Genomic DNA, 6,410 nt, shown 5'->3' on the forward strand with positions numbered 1-6,410 from the left:
AAGGGCTGGGGGGGCGAATGGGTAGGGTTCGCGTGACTGGGGGGTTAGTAAATTTGAATCCACGCGATCGTGTGGCTGGGGTGAAATGGGGGTCGACGCGATCGCGTGAGTGATGCGATCGCATGGAATGAGTAAATTATGAATGACGCGGTCGTGTGAGGCATGCGACCGCGTCGCTGGAAATTGTGCTAAACGCATAATTCCAGCGTCGTTTCAGCGCAACTCTCTGTCTCTTCTGCGGTGGTGGTGCAATCCATGCGACGCGATCGCGTCGCTCACGCTGTCGTGTGGGATTGGTGTTGTGCGAGTGACGCGATCGCGTCAGGGACCCGACCGCGTGGGTCGTTTTGTGCAAAACGCACAATGGCCACACGATTCCAGCCTAGCTCTCTGGACGTGGGGATTTACGCCGATCTCCAGATCGCGCGGCCGCGTGGGTGGTTGTTTTTCGCAACTGACGCGATCGCATGAATGATGCGGTCGCGTCGCGCACCTTTTTTTATGCAGGTATGCAATTATGCAGTATGCAATGCGAATGAATAATATTCAGGTTCAAATGAAAAGGAAAACAAAAAAAATAATTAACACGAAATAAAACTGAAAAAGAAACGACCATACCTTGGTGGGTTGTCTCCCACCTAGGACTTTTAGTTAAAGTTTTTAAGTTGGACATTGGATGAGCTTCCTGTTATGGTGGCTTGCGCTTAAATTCGTCCAAAAATCCCCACCAATGTTTGAAATGCCAACAGCCTCCGGGGTCCCAAACTAGGCATGTAAAGCTTCTGAGCAGCTTCAAACAAATTCTCAGGCTCCCAGGATGACGAATGTCAGAATAGATTCCAGGATCCCAAACTTCGCTTTTAGATCCGCCTTTGTCTTGATCTATATTTTTCCATCCAGGCGATTTAGAAAGTAGATTTTCACCAAGGTGATCAAACGTTTTCCGAGATCCATTCGATTGACCATGATGCCAATCCGTGCACTTCGAGTAAAAGCGTGGAACCTTATTGAACCTTGTGCACCAGCTCTGAGCACGAGCCATTTCCCTCTTACTCTTAAAGTCGCAGAGAGCTCTAAGATGGCCATCTGTTTCAAGCAAACCATATTCAAGTGGAAAAGTAAAAATAAAGGTTAAGGATTGTACCCACTTGAAGCTTATATTGGGTGGTAATGGCCTTGGGATAGGTGTTTCTAGTGTTTTTGTGAGTTCTACTCCCTTGTGCTCTTCTGTGAATTTCTTCACTTCCTTGCAGACTTCTTCAATTTCATCCATGTCCTGATCAAAGCCTCCTATGTCTTCCTCGTCACTTAAGTCATAAACGGGAGGTCGAGAGAAATCTACCTCCGCATCGTCTTCGTATTCACTTGGGGAAGACTCTTCGATCTCAGAGAATTCACTTGCGGATGCAAGTTTATCACTGGGAGAACTTGACATGAGATTATCATCATCAAGGAAACTTGCTTCTTGGAGTATTCCGTCTAGTTCCTCATAAAAGACTTGCCTTGGGGGTTGTGTACTATCCTCCTTAGCATCAATTGCAACGTCCTTGACAGAATTCTCCACAACTCTGGATTCCCATGGAGGCTCAGCGTCTCCTAGGTCTTCAACCAACTCTTCTTCTTGTATAATGACAGCTTCCTCTACTTGTTCCAGTACGAAGTCATGCCCTGTTCTATCCACTGGAGTTTCTAGTATCTCCTTCATGCTACGCTCATCATTAGATTGTCCACACGGAGTTGTGGGAGGTCCTTAAATGTTCGAACGTCTAGAATATAATTGACTTATTGCTTGCTCCAGTTGATAAAGGGTTGTTTGAAGTTGATCTACTGTTTCCTTGAGGCGAACCTCTGATTCTCGGTGTGATGGGTTTGTACGTGGTACATTGGGAAGTGGTGGTGTTTGGGAGTAATTAGATTGGAATTGGGGTAAGTGAGGATCATATGGTAGCGAATGGTGAAAAGGAGCTTGTGAGTGTGGTGGTACGAAGTTATGTTGAGAGGATGGCCTATAAGCGTAGGGTGGGGCTTGTTGGTAACCACAAGGTTGTCCACCATGTCTATTTGCTTGGTATGAATTGTAGAATGGTCTTTGTCCATGATATCTTGGAGGGTGTTGTTGCCTAAAGGGTTGATCAGATCCTCTTGGCTCCATCCATCTTTGATTGCTCTGACCTTGATGCATGTTCCTGTTATAACTTTCACTCCTTTCAACAATATTAGAACCAAACTCGAAGCGAGAGGGGTGAGAATTCATAGTAGCTAATGAAAATAAAAGGGGAAAATAAAGACAAATAAACAAGTAAAAGAAAAGTATTTACAATAACCAATAATAAGGCACACGATTGCAGTTCCCCGGCAACAACGCCATTTTGAAAGAACTGAAGATTGATGGTTTAGAAGTTATAGTAAACTCTCGTTGCAAGTATAGTTACTAAACCAAGCAATCAACCTTTCTTACAAACGTTTTGGTTGTCACAAGTAACAAACCCCTAAATAAATTGATAACCGAAGTATTTAAACCTCGGGTTGTCTTCTCAAGGAACTGCAGGGAAGTATGTTCTTATTATTGGTTATGAAGATTGTAAATCGGGGTTGTGAAGATGAGGAACAAGTAATTTAAATTGCAATTAAAATAGGTAAAAGACTATAAAATAAATAAATAACTGTAAAAACATACTTTTGGTAAGGTGTGAGAAATTGGAAGTCCTATCCTAGTTATCCTTATCAATGATGATGAAAATTGAACCTTAATTCCACTTAGTTAACCTTTGCTAGAGCAAGGGAAGCTCAAGTGACTAATTAGTTAGATCCTCAAATCCTAGTTAATCCCTAAGGAAAGATTGGGATTATTGAAGTTCAATTCAATTAGCAAATATAATGATTATCAATCATGTTGAGTTTGATAACTCCTGAGTTACTGATTTCATAACCAAGACCAAAAGGAAAAAAGTAAATCTACCGAAATAAAAATGTCTTCACATTGGAAGCAACAGTAATATAAATAAAAGAGAGCAATAATAAATTGAAATACCTCAAATAACATTAATTCAAAAGAGTAATCTTTAACATAGAAGAATTCATAAATTAAATTGAAAAGATAAATAAAAAGGAATGTTGAACCTGATAGAAAGAGATAATCCTAAAAGCGAATAAAATCCTAAAAGAGAGAGGAGAGAACCTCTCCCTCAAAACTACATCTAAATTATGAATTCTAACGAATTGGAGACTCTCCTTGAATTGATGCATTCCCCCACTTCATAACCTCTGATCTGTGCCTTCTGGACTTGGATTTGGGCCAAAAAGGGCTTCAGAAATCGCTGGGAGCATTTTCTGTAATTTCTGGTGCGAAGCCTCTGTCACGCGTCTGCGTGGGTCACGCGGTCGTGTCATTTGGAGTTTTCCTTGCCACGAGGTCACTTCAATCATGCATCCGCGTCATATGCATTTCGCTTATGGCGCGCGATCGCGTCAAGTACGCGGTCGCGTCACTGCCATTTTGCGCTGGCACGTGGTCGCATCGTCCATGCGATCGCATCACTGCTAGTTTCTTCAAAAACTCCGTTTTGTGCTTTCCTTCCATTTTTGTATGTTTCCTTCCCATCCTTTAAGTCATTCCTGCCTTAGAAGATCTGAAATTACTCAACACACGAATCACGGCATCGAATGGTAATAAAGGGAAATTAAAATAATTACTTTTAAAGCATAGGAAACATGTTTTTCACATACATCACATAATAAGGAAGGGAAAGTAAAACCATGCAATTAACATGAATAAGTGAGTGAAGGATTAAATAAATCACTTAAATTAGGCACAAAATATATCATAAAATATGGGTCTATCAGTGACGCAGACGCGTGGGTCACGCAATCGCGTGGCCTGATTTGTGTGATTGGCGCGAGTGCAGCCTCGCGTTCGCGCAACTCTCTGTTCGAAACTCTTTTTGCCAAATTTTTAGGTGACGCGGTTGTGTGGTTGACGCGATCGCGTGGATGGTCATTTTTGGAAAATGAGGCGGCCGCGTGGGGAACGCGTTCGTGTGGGGAACGCGTTCGTGTGGGGAACGCGTTCGTGTGGGGAACGCATTCGCGTGGGAGGGCTTGGGCTTCCAGCACGAGTTCAACCCCATTCCAGCCCAACATACTGCCATACACCCCCTTTACGTCAATTTTACAGAGCCACGCGTTCGCGTGGGTGACAAGGACGCTTGGGAGGCTATTTCACAAACGACGTGAACGCATCAGCGATGCGGTCGCGTGATCATATTTGTGCCTAAGGCACGCCTCGAACCACGCTTTCGTGTGACTCTCTGTTCACTATTCTTTTCTTCCTAATGCACCTGTGACGCAGACGCGTCAGCGATGCTTACGCGTCGCGTGCGTATTTTTTTTTTTAATGTAAAAATGCATAATGCAGAATGCAGATGCTTATGCAAAATTTATGAATGACCACTAATAAAAATGAAAATAAAATAAAATAAAACTAAGAATAAAAATGAAAGATCATACCATGGTGGGTTGTCTCCCACCTAGCACTTTTAGTTATTGTCCTTAAGTTGGACATTTGGAGAGTCCTTTGTTATGGTGGCTTGTGCTTGAACTCATCCTGGAATCTCCACCAATGTTTGTGATTCCAATGGCCTCCGGGGTCCCATACTAGGCACAGAAAGCCTTCAAGTAGGTTAAAGCAAGTGACAAGGCCCCAAGAGTGTTGATTTCTAGACTGAATTCCGGGGTCCCAAACCTTGCTTTTGCACCCGTCTTCTTGTTGATCATTAGTGTTCCAACTGGGTGGCAGGCAATCTAAATTCTCACTAAAGCAACCAAACAACTTCCTAGACCCATTTAGTTGAGCTTTACACCAACTTTTGCATTTAAACTTTGAGCTTTCCACCATATTGAATCTTGCATGACGACTCCTACCACTAACCATCTCCCTCTTACTCTTAAAGCCACAAAGAGCTCTAAGCTGACCATCTGTTTTAAGCAAAGCATATTCAAGTGAGCTAATTAAGCTTAGAGATGAGAGATTTACCCACTTGAATGAAGGGATGGATGGTGATGGCTTTGGGGAAGAGGTCTCCAGTAACCTTGGCAAGGTGATTTCCAACTCCATTCCCTTGGGCTCTCCTTTGACAACTTCCACCTCTTTGCAAGCTTCTTCAATTTCAACCTCTTCCTCTTGGTAGATTTCTTCCAATTTAGTCTCTTCTTCATTACTTACCAAGGGCATAGGAGATTGTGCTTCTTGTTCTTGAATCTCCATCTCAAGTCTAATGGGAGAGGATTCAATTGTAGATAGGAATTCATTAATAATTGAATCCATCTCTTGATCAACCTCTTCAAAGTCTTCAACCATGATATGCCTTGGAGGTTGTACACCCTCCTCAACATCAAATTCAAACTCCTTAGAAGGGGGCTCAATGATTGGGCTTTCCCATGGACGTTCCGCATCTCATAAGTCTTCGACTACTTCTTCCTCTTCAACGATCACGGCTTCTTCCAATTGTTCCAATACGAAGTCGTGCTGCTCACTGTCCACCGGAGTTTCTAGTGTCTTCTTCATACTACGTTCTTCAGTAGATTCTCCACATGAAACCGTGGGGGTTCCTTGAGTGTTCAGATGTTGGGAAGCTAATTGATTTACTACCTCGGTTAAGGCATTCACAAATTCCAGTACATTCCTTTTCATCCTCGCTTGACCTTGAAGAAGACCACAAAGGATGTCATCCATTGGAGATTGGGGTAGATATGAGGGTTCATTCTTTTGGAGAAAGGGTTCATAATAGGAAGGTGGTTCTTCTTGATAAGGATATGGAGATGGTGAATATTGAGGTGGTGGTTCTGGGTGTGGTTCATATGGTGGTTGGTGTGGTGGATACAGGTCAGGGTCATATGGTGGTTTTTGGTGGTAAGGGGCTTATGAGTATGGTAGTTCAAAGTTGTGTTGAGGAGATAGTTCATAAGCATATGGTGGGGCTTGTTGGTAACTACAAGGGGGTCCATCATAGTCATCATTTTGGTATGCATCACAGAATGGTTGTTGGTTATAGTGCATTGGAGAGGGTTGTTGCCAAGAGGGTTGATCAAATCCTTGTGGCTCCTCCCATCTTTGATTCTTCCAACCTTGATGCCTATTTTCATTATAGTTTCCATTCCTTACAACAACATTGGAACCAAACTTAAAGCGATGGGGTGAGAACTCATAATAGCAAATAAAAATTAAAAACGAAAATAAAAAAAAATTAAATTAAAAGGTTATTTAAATTTAACTTTTTGAATTTGAAAATTAAATTTTGAATTTTGAATTTTAAATTTTGAAATTTTAAATTTTGAATTTTGATTTTTGAATTTTAAATTTTGAATTTTGAATTTTGAAAAAGTCAACAATATAAGATAAAGATTTGAAAAAT

This window comes from Arachis ipaensis, chromosome B06 (genome assembly GCF_000816755.2).
Source record: "Arachis ipaensis cultivar K30076 chromosome B06, Araip1.1, whole genome shotgun sequence".
Taxonomy (NCBI): Eukaryota; Viridiplantae; Streptophyta; class Magnoliopsida; order Fabales; family Fabaceae; genus Arachis; species Arachis ipaensis.